Source organism: Dermacentor andersoni, chromosome 9 (genome assembly GCF_023375885.2).
Source record: "Dermacentor andersoni chromosome 9, qqDerAnde1_hic_scaffold, whole genome shotgun sequence".
Taxonomy (NCBI): domain Eukaryota; kingdom Metazoa; phylum Arthropoda; class Arachnida; order Ixodida; family Ixodidae; genus Dermacentor; species Dermacentor andersoni.
Window position 1 is genome coordinate 50,087,473 of NC_092822.1, and position 23,450 is coordinate 50,110,922.

Consider the following 23,450-nt stretch of genomic DNA (forward strand, 5'->3'; position numbering starts at 1 on the left):
AAAGCGGCCAAAGTTAATTCGGAGTCCCCAACTACGGCATGCTTCGTAATAAAATCGTGATTCTGGCGCATAAAAACCCAGAATTCAGTTTGAAGACGTTACGGGCGAGCTGTCGAGCTTACCCTAAGTATAGCCAACAAATACCGTATTTTGAAACGATGTCTTTCATTTTTCAATATTTATTTGTTATCATCAGTCCCTTGAGGTAGCCTCAATCGACAATAACGGCGCCTCGCAGAGCCCGCGCAAATGATGAAGTGCAGAAAAAAATGCAAAATGAAGTCATTTGTAGTGAAATATATACATACACAAAAATTTGTCGCGAATGAGCCCTTCGTTGTTCGAACATTCCTTTTGGCATAAACACCAACTATGGAGCAACTTTTCTTTTTGGGCGTAAGCCAATCTAAGTTTAAGATATAGTGTACTTTTGAGCAGAACCATCACATACACCATGGTGCATCTTTGGCAGTCGAAATCGCTCAGCATATAAACAACATGCACCAAAGTATTATGAGACGAGTTTCCAGAAAATATGTTGTGCACAGTAACTCCTCTTTACGCACACATCTCTCGAAGTGCGATCCATAGTTCTTTCGCACGTGGTCGGGTAACAGTGCAATGATAGTACATTCGGGATAAGTGTAGGTTGAAGAATTAACCTGTAAAAGTATGCTATGTGAAAAGAAACCAGAATCACGTAGTAATGAAGAACGAATACATGGCGCAACCATGGCGTTTCTGAGTACCTTCATCTGTGTCCGCACCCTTAGCGCTGTTCCCGCTTTGAGCACATACATGGCATTCAACATAGCAAGCAAGTGACCACATGACGAACAAACTCATTTAAGGGACTCTTGTTCTTCGATTGCGTTTATCGAAATTGCTTCTTTTCTGAAACATTTCCGCTACCGAATATGCACCAGTGCTCAAAAACAAACCATAATTTCAGCACACAAAAGAAAGTTGGTATATGGTTGGCGCTTATTCAAGGATTTGGATGTCGCTCGTTGCGACATACTCTTGCCGCGTTAGAAGTAACACAGCCTTGCACAAGTGTTTGCTCCAGAGAAGCGGGCTTGAGGTCTTGTAGTATAGGGTTACGCAGGACGAACTGGTCAGTGTGCTCATGGAGGTCGCTCTCGCAAGTCGAAGGACAATGCCCGATATTATTAAGCCTAATCCTGGCATTCGCCCTCAGAGTAGCCGCCGCGACGCTGAGCCGAAGGTCACGTGTTCGACTCTGCGCCGTCGCGACCGCGTTGCGATGACGTCGGAGTGCGAAGACACGAAGACATTTGCTGACTCAGCACGAAAGATATTGTGCTCTTTGGGGAATTACTGTTAAACGCAACAATTTAATTTGATACACTAAGTGTTCACGGAGGGGTCCGTATACGCGCTATGAGAGCCTGCATCTCCGAGATTTAAGTATGCGTGAATTCACTCAACAGCAGACTCCAGATCATATTTTTTTCAATCCTTAATACCAAAGCATAGAGAATTACGAAAATGGACATGGGTGCTCACCAATTTCCCCTGACATTTCCAAGAATTTGGAGAGCTTCCAGATTCTTCTGAGTAACGCAATCACCTTGCCTTGTCCCACAGAAGAAAGATGAGCATTTTCACGCGTGTTGAGGAGACATTAGATCTTTGCCAGAAAAAAATGATGGGCGAACGGGAAAGATGGTATGATTCGAAGATAAATGCAAAACGTAGCAAAACGTAGCAAAACGTGCCAGAACTCGCGCACGTGAGAACGTACGCGTGACGCCGGCTACCTGTAGACCAAAGACGCACGAATAAAGCGGGCGAATAATTGGCAGCCTTGTTTTTTTCACGTCGTACTTTTTCCGTCCCTCCAGCTTTCCTTTGAATTCTTTCGTCGACATATATGAAACATCGTATAACAGCACTCGTGTAACATCACTCCGTCGACGTCCAATACAGTGTGCCACCTACATGAAATGTCGGTATTTCGGCATAGCTTGTGAATTGTTTAGTAACAGAACCTAAGCATTTTGCACGACGCTACGCGTTGCAGAGGATGGCAATAAAAGCGTTCGTATGCATTCAGAATCAGAAGGCTCATTAAGTTCATTTAAAAGTCACAAGGTGGGACAAAAAAAAAAGGACAGACAAGGTTCCGATGCTCAACGGCTGTGATGGGACCATTGGTTACTTAGTAACGATATGAAAATTATAGAAGCAGTAAAAAAGAACAATAAAGCGTAAACTAACACATAAATACACAATTACATGACCTATCTACACAATATAGCTCTACAATGCATAATCAAACTATAAAAAATAATAAAAAGAACACTGAAGAGAACTGGACAACTAAGTAATAAATATGCACAATAGGACATCTACGTACAAGCAGGAATAAAAACATGCAAACAGAAAAGCTTTCAGAAGACAATCAACTGAATTAAACTCTCGGGAGATAAACGGAACAACAACCAAAATAACTTTAAAAGGCAATAAAAAATTTATTACCTAGAAGAATTTACTTGTGTACATTCTTGGATACATAAAATGAGCACACTATATTTAATGTTATTGGCAAGGTATTCCAAAGCCTGATGACTGAAAAGGCAGATGTCATTTTCCCATAATTTCTGCTCGCTTCGGGTGACATAAAATTACTTATTGCACGCCAATCAGGTGCAATTTTAGTTCTCCAGCCTACAGACATTGTATAAACTCATGACGTATGTATTTTTGCATTAACGTAAAGGATAAAATAGTCAGACCCTAACTGAATAATTTGCCAACAGGTAAAATGTCATTAGTGTGGTGAAGTGCACTTGCATTAGAAATGTAAGACTGACCACGAATGATGCGAAAGGCTCGATTCACTTGACTCTGCATCTGTTGAAAGGATGAGGGGTGACTTTCACACGTATTTGTCCCTGCAACAATGCCATGCGTAATATGAACATTTTGGTAGTTGATTTTGGTATTTTGGCAGTTATATTGATAGTTGACTTTCAGTTTTAGTGTGGAATTAGTCTACTTATGTGACTGGACTTCGCGTTTTATAATTTCGAGTTGTCTTTCAGTTATAGTGTGACATTAGTGTACTTATGTTACGTGTTGTTATGACTTCACTATGTTTATTATGATTTATTTGTTCTTTTAATCCCTATGAGAGAAGAAGTATCCGGCGCCAATTAAAGGCGACATCTCCTAAATATAATATAAAAAATGATAAGGTGACAACGACGGCATAATGACGATTGCGCGTGACGACGATGACGGTGGGGTGACAACAGAACGAGGACGATAGCATGGCAATGAAAGAATGACGACGATGAAATGAAGGCTATCTCATTCACCATCCACAATTCAAAACTAAAGCGACCTTTTCCCCTTGTGACGTAGTTCATTTTATCGCGAAGGGAGGGAAATTGAGTAGGATCTCTGGTAGAAATTTGTCTTCTTGCTATTCGATTCGCCCAGATAAAGAGGTCACATAGAACAAAAAAAATATTTTACGAGCGTTTGTTGGAATAACCGAGCCCCTATTTCTCTATCTGCTGCATTCGCGCCATGCTCATGTGAATTCATGCTCAAGCCAGCTGGTGTATGCGCATGATAACATCCGTGTATTTCCCATTATTCTTCCAATCTTCGCTTCATGGGCATCGCTCAGCTTTTAAGCGGCCTCGCTTATTTCATGATCTTGAAGAGAACTCGAATCTCAGCGAAGTTCTTGTTTGCGACCCGACGTTGCTACCCGACGGCTTAATTTTATCAGATCCCATATTCATTCGTATATATTGGGAGAGGCACCGCAAGCTTAGAAGCAGCAATAGAAAGACTAACTAAAAAAAAAAAAACGAAGTTTCCATTCAGTCTGTATCTGAAAGAAAAAAGCAGACGTTCTTTACCTGGCTCTGACAACAGAGACTAAGTCTGCTAGCTAGTGCAGACGGCTAAGTATCTGGTCGCTGCATCGTCATTACGAGATAATTAAATTTTATCAAGAGGAAATTACATCTCACGTCATCAGCAGCCGCTCAAAAGAGCATAGTAATAGACGAACTCACCCTTTTAGCTAAAAGCGATGCTAGGTGACCGTCAAGGCTGCTTATTTTGTGTTGCATTTCTTTTTCTGTTTAGTCCAATTTCCGCACCCGGTCGTATGGGGAGTACGTATCGATAAGCGTAATCTTATACGAGTTTATTGAATACTTGTACAAAGTGCGATGGCGGTTATGCGAACGTAGTGCGCTTACTTGGCAATCTTACATTCATTCTAGTTTATTCTTCTTTTTTTTGCGTAAGACACTTCCTTCGGCTCACGTATACAGCTAGATGTATGTTGTAGGTCCCCGTGGCATTTCAGTGCCTGTCAAGAGCAAGCAAGAGCCACACCAACGCACGTTCTCGAATGAGGCCTGTAACGTGATTCACTTAGGCAGGTAGTAATTTATCTCTAGAGCCTATTTGAAGGCTGTAATTCTCATCCATTGGAGTTTTTAGTTTCTGCGCGAAGCTTCGGAAAAAAAAAACGAATACAGGCCTACCACTAGCAGGCGTAGCTGTTGTTGCTGGGCGGGTCGGAATCTCGGCGGATGTTTTAGGGGATATATATATATATATATATACGCCAAGGTTACGCGTGCGCCAAACGGAGGCACCAGCGAATGGGCTTTATAACTGTTGTATTCCGACCGAAAAACTGTGGCGAGCAAAGCATATGTCTCCGTGAAAAAGACAAGTCTACATGTCGAAACGTTGGCTCCCGCTTTCACCTTCTTCTCGTTTCGGTGACTGAAAAAGTAGAGCAGATAGGCGCAAGTACCTAAGTTCCCCGCAACATGAAAACAAATTCCTACATAAAACCCTGAACGTATAATGTCAGCTCCCTTTCGTATCTAAAGCACACCGGCCTATTAACAGAACGCGCTTTATGTTTTAGCTGATTATTTGACTCACTTGATTTTCAGTCCTTTTTGTCATTTGGTATGTGACACTAGGTGCGCGCCCATTGTCGGCCTATCGTCCAGAGTGGGTAAGGGCCACTGTTACACAAGACAAAGTGTCGGATGAGAGGTGACGCGAAGATATTAGTGAAACATTTTGTCTATAGAATGACGTCATTTCGAAGTGGAAAAACATTAAATTATGGGCGTTTACACGACAACATACGATATAATTATGAGGCACGCCCTAGTGGGGGACTACAGAAATTTTGACCACTTGTGGTTCTTTAGCGCGTGCCTAAACCCAAGTACACGGGTGTTTTGGCATGTCGCCCCCATTGAAATGAGGCCGCTGTGGCGGGGATTCGATCCCGCATCCTCGCGCTTAGCAGCCCGAAACCATAGCCACTAACCAACCGGGGCGGGTATATCATTGTGCAAAGAAAGCGGCTTCTGGAAGGTCCCCTTCGCCAACATGGGCTTGTCATTACACTTCCTCTGTTACTATCTGATGTGGCGTCAGCACCAACATACTGGAATAGGAACGTATGCGGTGCCATATTTAATCTTAAGTGAAGCAAAGAGAGCGCCATGTTAATTTTATCCGGTTTGTTTTTGCTCACCATGGAAACATAAATATTAAGTGCTAAATATAAATTAATATAGCCGGAAGATTTATATTAAAAAATTAGTATTCCTTTATTATCTAATTCTTAATTTGCAATATTCTATTTGAGTATTCTTGCCCTTCTTTACCTATTGCCGCCCGATTGAAGGCCGGTCCCCCGTAGTTGGTTGAGTCATACCCACAGGCACTAAACCAAACAAAAGCCAAGCAGGACAACATAAAAATTGCACGAGATCAAAGTTGTGGCCTTTGCGGCGGATATACAAAACCATTGCGTTATATTATATGTTGCATAGGAAGAAAATAACCACAAGTATATGCACTGTCGTTAGTTGTAAGGGATTTAATTAATTACTACAGTAAAACTTTGCTTCGTTTGGATTTCAGTGTGCATGTTGAATTGGCACGTCTTGTTTTTTTTTCCTGCAGCAACCCCGTAATGCACAGTGTACAGTACACATTTGCGCACATGACTTGTTCTTGGAGTTTTGTTTAAATCAGGTCAGAAAAAGGTTGCAGTCAAATAAAACTCTCTGCTCACCCAATGTGGCTGCCATTTTATTTCAATCCTCTGAGTAATTACTACGCCCAACCAGTTTTATGAAAAGCGCTGCCCTCTCTGACGGAATTTTAACGTGCAGCTTTCCGTCAGCAATTGCGAAGCATTAGTTATAATTCGAAAGCATTATACGCCCAATTAGGCGAAAATCCGTCGGCGTGACCGAACGATAGTACCAAAAACGGCCGACGAAGCAAAGAGTAAACAGACGCGACAAAAGGCTCGGATTGACGTCACATTTCGCAGGGAGGTTCCTGTGGAAAAAGTAAATTAGCGCCTTTGAAAAGAAAATTTACTAGACATCGGTCTGGGTGGCAATAGAACCTGAGCCTCCGGGGTGCGAGATAAGCACGCTTCGCTGACGTCACGGTGGCTCGACGGTTCTGGCCGACCAAAGGCCTAGAAAGTGCGTGCGTCATTGAACACGTCACGTCTCACGCGAGCAAGCGAGTGTGTTGAGACGCTTGGCGCGTTCTTACTTGAATTTACCGAGGCGAAGTTACAACGCGGAGGAGAGCTCGTGCGGACAAGGAGAACGAGGAAAAATTCATTTCACCAAAGCGACGATAATGTTTTCGCATTCCCGCACGAAAGAAGTCGAATTTTATTCCTTCGTCCCTAAACCTGCAGCATATAAGGTGTGCGTATGCGAGAAGCCGGCGGTTCAATTCCTGTTACGAAAAATTCGCAGGTTTGCCCGAAAGCCGAAGCTACCGATTGGGCTAGCAAACTAGTAGATAACTGTATGAAGTAAGGATAGTAGTTTCATCCGCCGTATAAACTTGTAAACGTTCGCTTACTAACTAAATTAACAATGACGGAATGTGTAATACGGACTCAACGATGACGTAGAAAGAAGCAGACACACAGAGACAGCGCTGTCTTTGCGTGTCTACTTTTGTGTACATCCTTAATCAGTCGCGCTTACCCGTTCTATCATGGATTCAAACCAACTAGCCCGCCAACGCGTTTTAACTAAATTAACCAGCACGGTGCCACGCGCGCACAGGTAAACATGAGCACATTTCGCTCGATGACAGCGGAAACTGTCTCTGAAAACGCTGGAGTTAGAAATCGCGGCAGCAGCCGCGAGCTGTTTGACCTCCGTGCATCTGTCGCTTCAACCCGAACGAAACGTCGGAAGCACAGCGCGTGCGAAGCTACCGACACTGCGTGCACAGTCTGCAAACATCGCAGATCGCTTTGAAGATGAGGCCCGCGCGGACTTTGGCCACGTCGCAAATTGCTTTACAGACACACGAGCACCGGCAACGCGTCCCTACGGCGTCCGCCAAAAGCGTCTACTACGTCGTCAGCGATTGGCGTGGCCAAATCGATGACGCCGCTATATATAGAGACTCTTAGAATAGAGCTCCGAAAGAAATAGCGTCGAGACCACTGTGCATGCGCGAGACGCAAACTGGTTTGACGCCGGGCACGCTATTTCACTGATTTAGCAGGAGCCCCAAAAGCTGCCCCAAAAGATTCGCGTAAACAAACATGGCGGCATCCATCGAAGCGACGGCTCTAACATAGCACCAAACTAGGCTCGATTCGTGGTAATGCGTGAAGTTCGCAAGCTTGGAGAAGTGACTGCGGTTATCGCTTTTTCTCAAATAGCGTGTGTTATGAAGTTTGATTCATTAGACGCCGCTGATTCTGAATTCGATTGTGGATTTTAAGGCTCGTAGGCCTAACACGGCTTAGCTTGGCTGGTGAAGGCACGCCCAGAACTAAGCGCAACTAATTGTTTGCTGCTAATAGAATAACCTTTAAATTATAATTAAACGATAAACAAGAAAGTCAAAATTACTGTTCATATCATACAATAGTATGTTTTATTAAGTTATTTCTAATAGCTTTCCTTTAACGCCGTAGCGGTGCTGTCGGCGCAAGACGCTATCCGCAAACGCAATGCCCTATTCTAAAGCTCTTCACTCCTGCGTGCCCCAACGCTAACACCCGTAAAGCTCTTTGGGGCCCCAGACGATTGGGGCCTCTATGCTAATACTCTCTCATTTCTCGATTCTCTACGGTGCGGCTTGCGAGGAAGACACCGAGGCACCCTAGCAGCCGCCGGAGAAGAACTTCCCTCCTCCCTCGCCTGACCCTCCTTGCCTCGCGCGCCGCAGAAGAGGGCACGCGAGATTGAACCGCGTTCGCCGGCTCACCTTCTCACGCTTTTCCTCATACGGAACTTCACGGCGACGGCAGAAATGCGCCTAGCGTGTCCATACAATTGCCATCGCAATAAAACACAGTGACGGATAACTTTGTAAACGCGGGGTACTCGCAAACGTGCCGACGCCGCAAACATGCACAGGTGGCACTGTTGGCGTCGAAGCAAGAAACGGAAAGGGCGCATGCTCACTTCCCTGGCGGCTTCTAGCATGGTACCTTCGGCTGACGGCACTCGTGCCGTTTTCAGTGCACTCGCGTGGTACCGCACGTTCGTCTGGGCGCCACGGGTGTGGTGGCGCGCGTTCGGTTGGGACGAACACGACACCAGTGCGCGCCAAAACGACGGTGGAGCGTGCAGTTAGACCCTTTCGGGGGAGGAGGCTGCGCCAGCAGACGACGAAGAGCCGGGTTGTTCCGCTCAGGCGCCATTTTGTAGTAGCCTATGACGATGAAAGCCGTGTCTCTGCATGCCTCGCACAAAACTACTTTTGTTGCTAGAATCCAGTAGCTCGTCGGTCAGCGAAGACCACGCAGGTGATCATCGCCGCTAACCAGGAGCCCTGCTGAGAGCCGCAGTCGAAGGCGAACAATTTCATCACCGATGCAGCGGCGTCATACGATGATGAGGTATGATAATGCGGCATCGGTTTCCGCGTTTGATGCTGTAACTTTCATTTCCGTTGTTTCTTTTCACCGACGAAAACACTTCAGGTTAAGTCGGAGTACATGCAAGTTGCTGACAGCATGGTGCGCAGCCACATCCCAGTACCCCAAGAATCAGTCTAATGGCAAGAATCAATTGTCAGTTCATATTTCAAGCATTTGTGATCAATAAAGATGCTTGACACTTTTCCCTCTGCTCCGAATCACGGTGAGTAACAGTGAAAAGTGGACTATGTATTAAAGTGTCGTCTGCTTAATTTTAATTCGACATTGATGGATCTCGCAGAAGGCGCTACAGCCACGAGCTTTGGTGGCTCGTACGTTCGTGGGGCACGTAGCGAAACATGAAACTCGTGCGGTGTTGGGCGTAATTTCCGCTACGCATCCAGTGGCTGAGCCGAAGGTACTAATAATCTCGCCGATTTCACAAACGGGCCATCTATGCTTACGCGTAAAAGGTGACCGCACTCAACGTACCATGGGCGCCAAATGAAACGCGTAGGGTGCCTCGATGTCCACCTCGCCCGCCGCTTCGTGATACGAATAGTGGAGCGCCTGCCCCACGCATAACTGAAGGTATAGTGCACGCCATTCAGCCATCGGGCCATTGACAGGCTCACGCATGCGGTTTGAGTGCACTGCATGATATTTTCTTTTCCCTTCTGGTTCTTTTTCATTAGAAAATCAGAAACAAAAAATCAAAGCAAGACGAAGGTAAAATATGACAGTATAGGGTGAGTATTATCCCTCAGTGCCACGAAAGCGAATGTCCTATCGGCGTCAAATAAAACGCCAACAGCGGTGCGCCTGGTAGAACTTGTGCAGCCATCGTTAGAGGTAGATTCACTGATCCGGTTTGCCTGCCTCACCCTACTGCGATATTTTACCTTCTGTCTTCTTTGGTTTTTCCTTTTCTCGCTTTCAAACCAAGGAGAACCAGAACGGCAATCGCATCCAAGAGGTATTGTTTGTTGTTGTGGGGTCCGGCTTTCACGAGCACCATCCGTGTCTGTCTGGGCGTTCGTAAGCTTGGAAATTTCAGACTCATTTGAGACACGCAGAACTGGATCCCCAGATTTCTTACGTACCACTATTTTCCCATTTGTCTACCATACGTAACGATAGCCCAGTGCAGTAGCCTTCATGCGAGTCAACCAAAACAAACGCTTGCTTCGCGGCGTCAGATTATCATAAAAGCGCACGTCTGGTTTCAATTCCCTTAATTGGTACTTTCCTTTCTGTTTCCAGTTCTCGTTTGTTTGCCTTGAAAGCAGGTCTGATTAGTACAGGCGGAACACGTCCGTTTTTGGCAGGAAGATGATGCATGCTGTCGATTTCTGGTTCATTCAGAGGGATTAGACCAAGGGATACTCCGAGATCATTTACAACATCGAGCACATATTGATTGTCTCTACAAGGAAGCCCATGCATTTCGAGGTTTTGTCTGCGTCCATACTGCTCGTGATCATGAACCTGGTTTTTTAGACCTAAAAATTGCTTGTGTTCAGTGATGCCTTCAGCACGAGCAATACGTAGCTGTTTCTTGGTCCTGTGCGTTTAAGCGTGTCATTATTTGATCGTACTAATCAGAGATGTGCTCAATTTACTTTGGAAGTTCCGCCACTGTGGTCTTTAGCTCAAACAAAGAATAAATTTTTCCTATTAGTGGAAGAAGCGCGTTCAGCTGCGTCTGTATTTTTGCTACATCATCGTTCAAGGTCCGGTTTTTGGTTAAAACCTGGTCAGAAGAATATGTGCCAACACAGTGTGAGCCATTTCCGCAACTCTTGTATGTCTACTGACGCATGGTACCATAAGCTTTTTTTTTAGAGGTCCACCCATCATACCAAAACAGCTTCCTGTATGATATAAGCACATTCACAACTAGAACAAGTAATACAAAGGTTGTCAAGCATCTTTTCATGTCAAACAAGAAAAGCTTTGTATTCAGTTCACATGGTTCCTGAATTGAGCAAAACTAAGATTGTAAGGACAATGGCAGCAGCGACGAATCAACGTGAACAACAACAAATAAGAAGAATAGAAATCAACCTGCGCGAACCAGAAATGCTGTTAGGGGTGTATTCCGGAGAGCTTGTAGCAGGTTTCGCTGCTGCCACTGCCTTGTGGAAATGAATGTGTCTCTCCAAAGCCCCCCCTCCCCCTCAACAGCAAAGAAAACTTCCTTGCAAAACCGTCCAGATGGCGCTTGCCTCCGCGCCTCCACGCATTAGTGGTGCCCGCCTTGGCGAAGAAACAAAAAGATCCAGAAAGCTCGATTTCGTGCGTGGCGTTCACCGCCAATGTTTCCATGTAAACATTACGGTTACATAAGCTGAAGCTGCTGGGAAGCGTGAGAAGCAGTCAGAGAGCTTTCAATGCTATCGGTGTTCTACTCTTAAAGGTAAAGCTTAAGTGTCTTCCCAAATCTTTTTCTTCTCTTTTTTTTTCTGTCGCCATGGAAGCAGTACAGCGAATTCCGAATCAGGCAACGACTACATTTAACAAGCTTCGAGAACCTACGCCGCAAGGGCCTAAAATGAGAAGATAGTTTGAAATCCATGACGTCACATTGATGTAATAGTGCCGAGGTTTCGGCGAGAAGCTTTCCGTTCGGTTTATTTTCTGATAACGATGTTGTCATTAAGGCATTAACGAAAATGGAGATTTCGAACGGCACTTTATTTGTATAAACTGCTGTTTGTTTTTTGCAGCCTTTTAGCGTTTCCCGAAGGAAAGAAAGCAACAAAACGTTTCTCTCCGTCCAGGAGCGGGTCCTTTTAGTAAATGATCAAAACATTGTCTAACAATTATTCCGCTGCAGAATGTATCGTGTTCCATTAAAATACATACGCGTGATTGAACCGTAACACTGCCCGTTTGTTGAGTTATTCTTTATTTTTGCAGAATTTAGAGAATTTAGACCTATATCCCACATCCAACCGCAGAAACAACGGTTGTTTCTCAAGGTGGGAAGTAGGCGCGATGTTCGTTTCCTTGGCTCCGTTCGCAGTGATGGGTGGGCTTACTTCGTGATATCTTTGGCTCCATTCGCAGTGATGTCGTCTGCTACATGTGCAATGGCTGACCATTCGACATCTTCTTGCTTTCGAAAGCGTTTTCAGCTTTGATTGTTTAATGCGTAAGCATTCCTTGGCAAGTACCCCAGCCAGTGTTGTGCCTTGTATCTGCAAAGAATGCGTAATTTACAAAAATATTTACACGATATACTGGAATAAATGTAGATGATTGATAACTTTACAAGCTATAAGGAACAAAGAAATTCTCACACAGTATACCCATAGGCATGCATAGGTCTCCATAGAAAATGCACGGGTAAGCTTGTAGCAGGGCTGCGCCAAATAAAATTTGGGGATGGGCAGGCTTCAAATTTTGACGTCGGCCAACTAAAATTTGAGGTGGGCCTACTTGAAATCTGGGGGTAGGCAAAGTTATATTTGTGGGTGGGCTAACTGCAATTTGGGGGTGGGCCAACATGAAATTTAGAGGAAGACCAGAGTAAGCTTCAGGTTGGGCGAACTGAAATTTGAGGGTATGCTTATGCATACTTAAAGTTCGTTGCCTCTCTGTTTGCCTTAGGCATACCTGGAGAACACTAGGGGAGCTTCTGCATTCTTTTTTTCTCTTTCGCAACAACACGCTCTAGTGGAGTCAGTATTATTATGTTCAATAGAGCTCTCTTGCGAGATTATCATGTTCCTTTTTTATTATGGGACAGGGGAGATAGCCGCATTTGACTCTGTACTATCTACATTTAGGTTACGTGTCTTTTGCACCTACGGACCTGGGCAGGCTCCTATGTCTAATTATTTTTAAAGCGAAACCTTTACTTGCCGGGAACTTGCGATTTCGCCGTGGCGGTGCTCCGAGGAAGCACATGACGTCACAACGTGTGCCTCGTCGTGGATATTTCTCTCTCTCGCTCCCTAGTCACTACTGCGCATGCGCCATTAGTAGCACCGAGCCACAGGTGTTCCGCCGCTGCGCAGCGCCGCGCCTTTCCGCCGCCGACATTTGGTATGACGTCACATTGCGTTCCTCGTTGTTGCGCTCGCCACCGCTCGCTTCGCCAGCTGCGTCGCATGCCTGATAACATGTCAGAGGATTAAAAAGGAGCCACCTCAACCACAGTTGAGGCAGCAGTGTGGACGGCGACATTTCTGATAAGCAGAAGGAGGCCTGGGATCGACATCGGAACGAGATGAAGAAGAAACGAATCGCCCAGGAAACAGACGAACAGCGCGCCGAACGACTGGCTAAACGTCGCAACATAGCTACACAACCAGACTAACCTGTACTTGCAATCAAGATTAACCAAGGCTAACCATGCTATTATGCCTTAGCTTTCGCTACGTATATCCTGGCATAGCCCAGCTAAGCCACTGCCAATTTTTTTACTCTGTTGCTGTCTCTTCCTTGTCATATCGTCGCCATTGCCGTCAGACCGTCTTCATCATTCCATCTTCACCATCTCATTGTAGACATCGCGTCGTCATTCCAAAGTCGGCGTCATGACGTCGTGGTCATTCCATCATCCTCGTATTGTCGTACCGACTGCAATGTCGGGAACTCATTGTCTTCATACCTTTGTCGTCACGCCACCTTCGTCATCCTTTTGTCATGATGCCATCATCGACCCATCGTCATCGTCACACCAATGTAATTTTAACATTGCCATGCCATCGTCTTCATTCAGCGTGGTCATTACCTCGCCGTCATGTAGTCATCATCATGACGTCATTGCCATACCATCGTCGCCGCTCATTGCACACATTTGCGTCGTCTATACTTTTTAGAAATGCTTCGCATGGCACTCATAATCATAAAAGATGTTTCTGCTTTAATATTTATTCTGTCTCTCTCTTTCGCTCTTACCACAATAATCCGCGAATTACTGATACTTCTTCATGACAGGACACATTTCGACATGCATAACAAGAAAACAAGTACACACTTGCCCCACATAACATTATACAGCCAAGACGGTAAACGTGGAAAACTCAATGTAATAATTGTTCGACAGTAACTGGCTCGACATACTACTGTAACGCAGAGGGTGGAGCCAAACAGCAGAAGTTCTTAGTGGCGCAGGAATTTTCCGATAGCTTCCTCTTCATCTAGAATTCTCAAAATTTACATCGCAATCGCCTGCAGCTTTTTTTTTTTACAGGCGGAGAAATCCGCCTGTGAGTGACTGATACACGTGAACAAAAAAAAAAAAAAAACAACGAATTTATACATCCAACTCTAAATGGGAGCACCCATGTTGCCTTACGAAAGTAAATATACCCTTGTCGAAAACTTGGATCTAGGTTTACATTTTCCTGGTACTACCACTTTTGATTGACTCCTCTCTCCCCATCTTGATTCTGGTGCCCCCACGTTTTATAGCTGCATGCCCGCACTCCATGCGAACGTTGTGTGACAATGTTTTACTTCTTTGTAATTAAGTGAAGCCTATACTTGCTTGGACTTTGCGTCCCTTGTATTTCACAAATAGAGTAAACAAACAAGAACATCGAAAGTTCGGATCTTTCAGCAAAACATATATTGATTTGTCTTGATGAAAACAATGAATTGCGCCACGCAAAGCAAATTCGCCCCGATCCCTGCGTCGGCTGAATCACTCACACGAATGGGGCAGCCCCTAGGAACCGTCTCTCCACGTCGCGAAAGTTAGCCTGCGAAAGCACGCGCTGAAATTTAGGCATAGAACATGGCGTGTCACTTTAATGCTTAGTCCCCATCGAGGTCAAACGATAGATGCGAGGTTTTCCTCGCGAGAGTCGACGTTTTGTCTTAAAGCCGAGCGGGTTGTTTAATGACATGTACGCAGAATTACAGAAATTTGGCTTGACTTCTGCCGTAGTTATATAAAGAATTACAGGGGTTTCCAGGCTTCGATTATAGACGATGTGCTGTACTTCACGAGTATATATATATATATATATATATATATATATATATATATATATATATATATATATATGTATGCTACATTGACGTCTCACAGTGCGGTTTCGCATGCGCTCGTGTTTGCATTTCGGCACAGCTTGTGAACGGGCCTAGTGCACAAACATAAACATTGCATGATGTTACATGTTGAAAAGGAGCTGAGTAAAGACAGTTGTATGCAGCGCATTTAGATGGATATCATTTAATCAATCGCTCCAATAGGGCTTGGGCTGTCTTCGATTCAAAGATGAGCGTTGGAAAAGTGAAACTTTTCGCTTATTAAGTCGTTTTCTCCATTTGCCCTTTTTTCTTCGGTGATATGTTGGCGTGCACATTATTTTACCAGTGTATTATTGCAGCCATCGCACTTATCATTTTCACCACGCCTGTCATCCACCACACTACACAAAGATACGTTTGAATAAAGTTCATGGACGCAAAATTCTCGTCGGATTGTGCTTGGATTCCGCTTAATTTTCTTGTTTCCTTATCTAGTTTCTCGCTATTCATCCGACAAGCAAAGGTTGTGAATATCCGGAGATGAAAGTTGATAAGATTTCTAATATCATGAAATAAATAAAGTCAAGCAATGACACGCTGAGTGCAGCGTCCTTATGCGTTTTTTTTTCGTTTTTTTTTTCTTGTGAGACCACCCAAATTGAAGAGATTTATTCTTCGCCATTATTAGAGAAGAAAATCACGTTGCAGTGCTGAGAGCTGACGGCTTTTTTGAAGCGAAAGCTCTACTGGCCGCGAACTTGCGATTTCGCTGTGACCGTGCTCCGCGGAGGCACATGACGTCACAACGCATTCCTCGTCGTTGCGTTCGCCTCCGCTCGCTTCGCCAGCTTCGTCGCATGCCTGATAACGTGTCGGAGGATTGAAAAGGAGAGCTCGCGTGTGCCGCAACCACAGTTGAGACGGCAGTATGGACGCCGACAATTATGATAAGCAGGAGGAGGCCTGGAATCGACATCGGAAGGCGATTAAGACGAAACGAATCACCCAGGAAACAGACGAACAGCGCGCCAAACGACTGGCTAAACGCCGCAACATAGCTAGACAACCAGACTAACCTGGACTTGCAATCAAGATTAACCAAGGCTACTACCCATGCCATGCCTTGGCTTTCGCTACGTATATCCTGCCATAGCCGAGCGAAGCCACTGCCAATTTTTTACGTTCGCGCAATGGCTAAGGCGTCCGACCTGAGTGGGAATAATGCGGTGAAACGCAGGCGAAACTTCTGCATGCAAACCCTTCAAGTGCAATTATAAACCCGAAGAGGACCTCATGGACGTGTCAGCGAAAATCCGAGGACAACTAAGCACTCCTTGTAAGTTGTGAATGAGAAAGCATTAATGTCTAATTGAACGCCGCAGGGCGGTCCTTCGAGTTATGAACTCCTCGTGGGTAAGCGAACGCGTGGAGACGCTAGGCCAAATGCGTGACGCGTTTTGATTTGTACCGAGGCGCAGTTAGACATGTTGGATCTGAACGCCCGCATGAGCTTGCGCGGAGAAGGAACGTGTGGATAACACAGGGTTCCGAGAACGAGAGCAAGGGTGTCATGGCATCGCGGCTATGACCTATATACCGTCACGCACCACCTGGTGCACACCAGGTGTTCACCTGTTCTGCTCAAGACGTGGCGTCGCAGCAAATGCGCAATTTAGATGCTGCTTTTCGCTTGTCCAGACAACAGACGCTGGCTGTCGCGCTCAATGGGCCATTTGACGCATTCGCATAACAAAAAGTAACTACCTAAATGCGACTTCCCGGTGGTTTCTCAGCCTCCTACGGCAAATGAAACGGGATTTTGTCTTAGCTAGTTGGTTCATGATTATCATAAAGAGCAGCGCAAGCCAGCAGACCGGATACAAGAAATGCAACGCGACACATAATTCTCTTTAATGTAGTTTAAAGCCTCAAATGAGCCTAAAATTTTGGGCGTGCCCGTAAGAGAGGTAGGAGACGTTTGCTTGCACTCTCAGGCGAGTTGCATTTACAAATTCTACTGTATAATAATAGCTGCCATACTAACTATAGCGCCACAACCATCTCCATTTTTTTTCATTCATATACAAACTAGAACACACAGGTTTTTCGAAGCAGATGCGTAATGAACACGCAGCAATGTCATTGATGAAAAGCAACACTTGCCTTACATCTATTATATGTCTGTGCACATGGATTTACTTCGGCAAACACATTTCGTCATCGACTGCGCAGTCAATATCAGCGTCTCTTAGGGTCGCCGTTGCTGCGGTATAATGCGGTTGCATCGATATTTCGTTGGTTTCTATGTCCAGAAAATTCGGCTACAGCTGCGAATGGGAGCGCCTATGGAAAAGCAGAGGCTGTGAAATCTAGCGGTTTGCGAAAGTGTGCCCTTCTCGCAAGAGGTGGAACTGTACACTTGACTGAATATCAGCTTTCCGACTGACACGTCTGAATATTCCAAACATGACTGCTAATGTAAAAAATAAAGCGTACTCTGATGAACACATTCTGAACACCGAAGTCTTCATAACTCTGAATAAGAATTGTGTCCGTAGTAGAGCTCGTGTTTCGTCGGATAATGAGCTCAGTGGATAAACTGGAGAGCAAAAAAGAAAAAAAAAAGCTCAGTGGATAAAGTGGAGATAAAAGAAAGAAAGCATGAGACATTGCACTTGTTCAAATTACTGTTTCAGAATGAACAAACAATAATGCAGCGCAGTGGGAGAAATGCGAAAAGGAAAAGACGCAGTGCGAGCATTCCGGGAAAAAGCAAACTCCTGGCCAATCAAAATAAACCTTACCTCAAAGCCAAGTACACCTAAAAGAGGTCTGAATTCTAATTGTTTCGCAATCTCTTTTATTAAATTACAGATAAGAAAGCGGTTTGTAATGTTACAGAGTAAAAATAAATGTCCGTACTTTTCAATAGCTCTTCAATGGAGGATGTGGGTTACATTCGCGCTAACAAAGCACGGTTTTCAGTTGAGCGGATGGCCGCAATAAATTGTGCCACCGGCTTTCTATTCATTAGGAATGGAAAAAAAATGTGGGGACCTTATTTCGCGGTTCTCAATTGCCCATTTGAAAGCTACAAAACCACGGCGTTAGTAGGTGTACGGAGACTCATTGACGAATTCCGCCCTTTAGGTTGAGCTTGACGAGTTATTAAGTGCCCTCTCGATAGAAAAAAAGTTACAGCAGAAGTCATCTGACGATAACTGTCGACAATATTGAGAACAGCAATCGAGCAATGTAGCGACAGACGATGTTCGTCATGCCTCGTTTATTTAACACGTGCATTGGTAATTCTGAAATTTTTGTTGCTTCGACTATACACTGTTGAGACTGGGCGTCCGAAGACGTGGAATATACTTTCCTTGTGAAGGACTGAGGGAACGTGGGGCTAGGTCCGATATCTAGGACCTTTCACAAAAAGGTTTACATATTTGTAAGAAAATTCAAAGTAGTACAGATAGAGTTCACAAAGAAGTTGCAGCAGCCTATAACTCCAGTCGTCCGTCGCTCTTTTTATTCCCTGCCTGGTCATTGTTCAGTCGCATCACCCAATCCGGCGTCGGGAGACCGATGACCTCAGGCCCCACCCAACCGGAAGTTTATTGTCCTTTCCCTACGGAGGAAGTTTTGTCGGAAACACATCACTGGGCATAAACAGGGATGGAGGACAGCACATTGACACCGACTCCGGCGTGGACGTGCTAATTTCGGCGGGTTACAGATGAAGGACCACTTCCTCGCCCTGACCGCGTCTCCGGCGTGGACGTGCCGATTCGGGCGGCTGACAGGTCAAGGACCGTATCCTTGTACTGACAGCGCCTCCGTTGTGGGCGTGCCAATTTGGGCGGCTCAGAGGTGAAGGACCGTATCCTTGCTAATTGCCCAAACCTCTTAACCGAGGTACTCCAGTGGTGGCCATACAACATCTAATTTGAGAACGACCTTAACGAGGCCGTCGACCCATTTTCCATAATCGCGTTATTTGTGACCGGAGGTTGTTGCGGGGTGAACGGCCGATCCCAACAATGACACATACTCCGATATCGTTCCACTTTGTCATCCCACTTGCTTGCCAAGCATGGAAGTAAGGAAGGAAAGAGTGGAGAAGGAAAGGCAGGGAGGTTAACCAGTTCAGCTTAACCGGTTTGCTACCCTACGCATGGGAGCAGGATGGGGGGATGAAAGATGGGGAAGAGAGAGAGCCAAGCATGGACAACGACTGTATAAGGCCGATACAGTGACGATGAAATGAAAGGAATCGTATTAATCGAACGACAAGGGCGTGTAACGATGACGGCATGACGACAGTGAGATGTCGATTCTTAAATGAGATGATGGAATAACGACAACATGAAGACGATGACATGAGGACGATGAGATGACGATGATGGTATGGCGAGAGCCGGATGAAGAAGCGAGTATGACGATGATAGCACGACCGAGAGGGCATCACAACAATGGTTGACAAGGTACGCATGATAGCGTATATGTGATGACGACGCAATGGCGACGATGGCATGAAAACGGTGGCATAATCACGATTGAATGATGACAGCCTGATTACCACGGAATGCCGAAAAAGGAATGACGTCGATGGTTTGAAGAAAGTCGTATGACGATGATGGCATGACGACAATACGATGATGGCACTGAAGCGATTGCGATGGTAAAATGACACCGTCACGACGATAACATGACAATGGTATGGTGAAGACGGCACGATGCGAGTCGGATGTCGAAGTTACATAAATAAATCTATAACAACCGCGGCGGCACCCCGACGATGGTATAACAAGGAATGTGTGACGACGGCTATGCACTGACGACAGTGATATGCCGACAATGAGGTGACGCCACTTAAGTGATGCCAATTTTAAAACGACAGCGTAGCAACGACGGAATGACGTCGACGGCATGACGACTACGAACACACAACAAGTGGCCCAAGCTATTAGACAACTTGAACTATTATGTCGGGGTAGAAGGCGCGGCGGCGATAGCATGACGAGAGTCAGGTAAGGAAGCTGGAACGACGGCCATTGAACGACCACGACGGCATCGCTATGGCGGTGTGACAAGGATGGCCTGAAGATTGTACGACGACAACGGTGTGACGAGGACGGCATGACCAGTGTCGGATCACAAAGCTGAAATGAGAACCATGCAACGACCAGGACACCATCACGACCACGAGCCTATACCTAGTGACCCAAACTGTTTTTCATGACGCTGGGATGAAGACAATGGAACGACCACGACGCCTTCAGGACCAGGAGCACAAACCTATGGCCCAAGCAGGCAGACAACTTCGGCAACTGGGTTGGCGTAAGATCAGATCAGATCAGATCAGACAGACAGACAGACAGATTCGAAACAAATGAAGCAGGCAAATACTATTCGCATTAAAATACATCGGAAGTCACTAGGGCAGCGGCAGAGGGCGTTTTCTAAAATCTGTTTTGCCGCTATGCATGCACGACAAGTGGTACGCCCAAAATAGTCCGGCGTATGACAAATATTTTTGCCATTGAACTCAGCGAAAACCTCGTTCGTAATTGAGCAAGACAGAAAACGCGGTTATCTTTCAGCGAGCGAGAGCGCCTCTCAGATGCGACCGGACCAAATCTTGTAGCACAGACAACTTGCGCCCATGAAGTTTGCACGCAATATCTCTGCTGTCATTTAATTGTGCAGGTTAAAAGCTAGCGGGCGGCTAAAAACAGGTATTGCAGTAAAACACGTCGTGGGGCTAGTTGGTGCACAGCTTTCAAAAAACAGTTGCAAGCAGGCACGTACCCAGGATTTCTTTTCGGGGGGGGCCCACCACCTTCATCATCATCATCATCATCATCATCATCATCATTCATCATCCTGTTTTATGCCCACTGCAGGACGACGGCCTCTCCCTGCGATCTGTAATTACCCTTGTCCTGCGCCAACCGATTCCAACTAGCGCCCGCGAATTTCCTAATTTCATCGCGCTACCTAGTGTTTTGTCGTCCTCGATTGCGTTTTCCTTCTCTTGGTACCCATTCTGTAACCCTAATGGTCCAACGGTTATCTAACCGGCTCATTACATGACCGGCCCAGCTACATTTTTTCTTCTTGATGTCAATTAGAATATCATCTATACCTGTTCGCTCTCTGATCCAAACCGCTCTCTTTCTCTCTCTTAACGTTATGCCTAGCAATCTTCATTCAATCGCTCTTTGCGCGGTCCTTAACTTGCTCTCAAGTCTCTGCCCCATATGTCAGCACTGGCGAAATGCACTGATTGCACACCTTACTTTTCAATAATAATGGTTAGCTTCCAGTCAGGAGCTGGCAATGTCTGCCCTATGCGATCCAACCTATTTTTATTCTTCTGTGAATTTCCTTCTCATGATCAGGGATCCCTGTGATTAATTGACCTAGGTAAACGTACTCCTTCACAGTCTCTAGTGGCCGACTGGCGATCCTGATCTCTTGTTCCTTTGCCCGACTATTTGTCATTATCTTCATCTTCAGCATATTAATATTCAACCCCACTCTCACACTCTCTCTTTTAAGGTCTCCAATCATTTGTTGTAACTCGTCTGCATTGTTGTTGAATAGAACAATGTCATCGACAAACCGAAGGTTGCTGAGCTATTTGCCGTCGATCTTTACTCCTAAGCCTACCCAGTTTAATAGCTTGAATTATTCTAAGCACTGAGTGAATAGCTTTGGAGAAATTGTGTCTCCCTGTCTGACCCCTTTCTCTCTAGGTATCTCCCTGCTTTTCTTGTGTAGAATTAAGGTAGCTGTAGAACCTCTGTAGATATTCTTACGCGAAGGACAAGTCAGTAAGACGAGAAACTATTTACAGATTATATTTACAACAACGGTTGCAGCGCTCACCGGTTAGATTCACAGCGCGAGCACAGTTCGTTCTTCCTCCTCTTTTCTGGAGTGATGGCGCCCACGCGCCTCGTTCAAACAAACAAATACCACACGCATGTAGCAATACTTTCCAAGCTTGTTACGTAAGCGTTATGTACTCCTGGATTACGTAGTGCCTCTATCACTGCTGGTATCTCTACTGAATCAAATGCCTTTTAGTAATCTATCTAAGCCACATAGAGAGGCTTATTGTACTCTGCGGATTTCGCGATAACCTGATTGATGACATGGATGTGATCCATTGTAAATTATCTCTTCCTGAAGCCAGCCTGTTCCCTTGGTTGACAAAATCCAGTGTTGCCCTTATTATATTGGAGATTATTTTGGTAAATATTTTATATAATACTGGGAGCAAGCTAATGGTCCTATATATAATTTTTCAATTCTTTAACGTCTCCTTTTTTGTGGATTAGTATAATGTCTGCATTCTTCCAGTTTTCTGGGACCCTTGCAGTCGATAGACACTTCGTATAAAGAGCCGCCAGTTTTCCAAGCATTATGTCTCCTCCATCTTTGATTAAATCGACTTTTATTCCACCTTCTCCTCCCGCTCTTCATCGTTTCATGTCTTGCAGGGCCCTTCTGACCTCATCGCTAGTTATAGGAGAGTTTCTGTATCCTGTTCATTACTGTTTCTAAGTGAGGTATCGTGACTCCTCTGGGTACTGTATACAGGTCAGCTTAGAATTTTTCCGCTGCTTTTACTATATCTTCGAGATTATGATGATATTATCCCTCTTATCTTTTAGTGCATACATCAAGGTTTGTCCTATGCCAGGTTTCTTTTTTACTGATTTCAGGCTGCGTTCATTTTTTACGGCTTCTTCAGTCTTTCTCATATATAGCTTCGAATATCAGTTATTTTCGCCTTGTTGATCAGTTTTGACAGTTCCGCGAATTGCGTAACGCTGTGCGGCCGCCAGTCCCATAAAACCACGTAGAGCGCAGGACACTGCGATTCTAGACGTACTGCGCCCACCGCAAAAGGTTAGAAAAACACCCACATAAGCACAGCAGAGAAGTGGCTACGTGAGGCGGTTCGACCGATAACTGTAGAAGCGTCATTCAAAACAAGTAATTGTTCTCCACTTCCGGCGGCGTTTTCTCTACTTCCTTTTTAAATAAAAAGATGTTGATCCATAAATATTCTCATAAACAGCGGTTAACTTTTTTATTGTTCGCTTTTCCTTGCAATTTGGTTGTTGCCTTGGCTCTCTCCCTTAGTAGATCGCTTAAATTCTCAACTCCTTGCGATTTTTGTTTCCAGTTGCCAATTTTGTACGAAAGGTGCTATACAATTAGGGAAAAACAGACGAGGTAACGGGCGACAGTCATCTTGCTTATGGGTTTAAGGGTTATTGCAGGGTTTCATGATGGACGCTCTTTCGCATTATCTTATTTCCGACCTTATCTAACCCATATCACGTGTATATGGTTCCGGGCATCTGCCAGCGTCGCGGCGAGCCGTAACTCAAGGAAATAATGAAGCAAAGAAACAAGTTAAACGCAATTGGCGTTTTCTCCGGCCGCAACTCGTTCCATGAGAGTACAGACCAGCTGAGTA

At 45.1% G+C, this 23,450-nt stretch overlaps 1 long non-coding RNA gene across 1 annotated transcript in view; it reads right to left on the minus strand.

Moving 5' to 3' along the window:
* Nucleotides 1–11,799: 11,799 nt before the first annotated feature.
* Nucleotides 11,800–23,450, minus strand: part of LOC129384029 (uncharacterized) — a 137,966-nt gene continuing 126,315 nt past the window's right edge. The window contains exon 4 of the long non-coding RNA XR_008611784.1: nt 11,800–12,159. This is a non-coding gene — a long non-coding RNA (uncharacterized lncRNA). The remainder of the gene's footprint in view (nt 12,160–23,450) is intronic.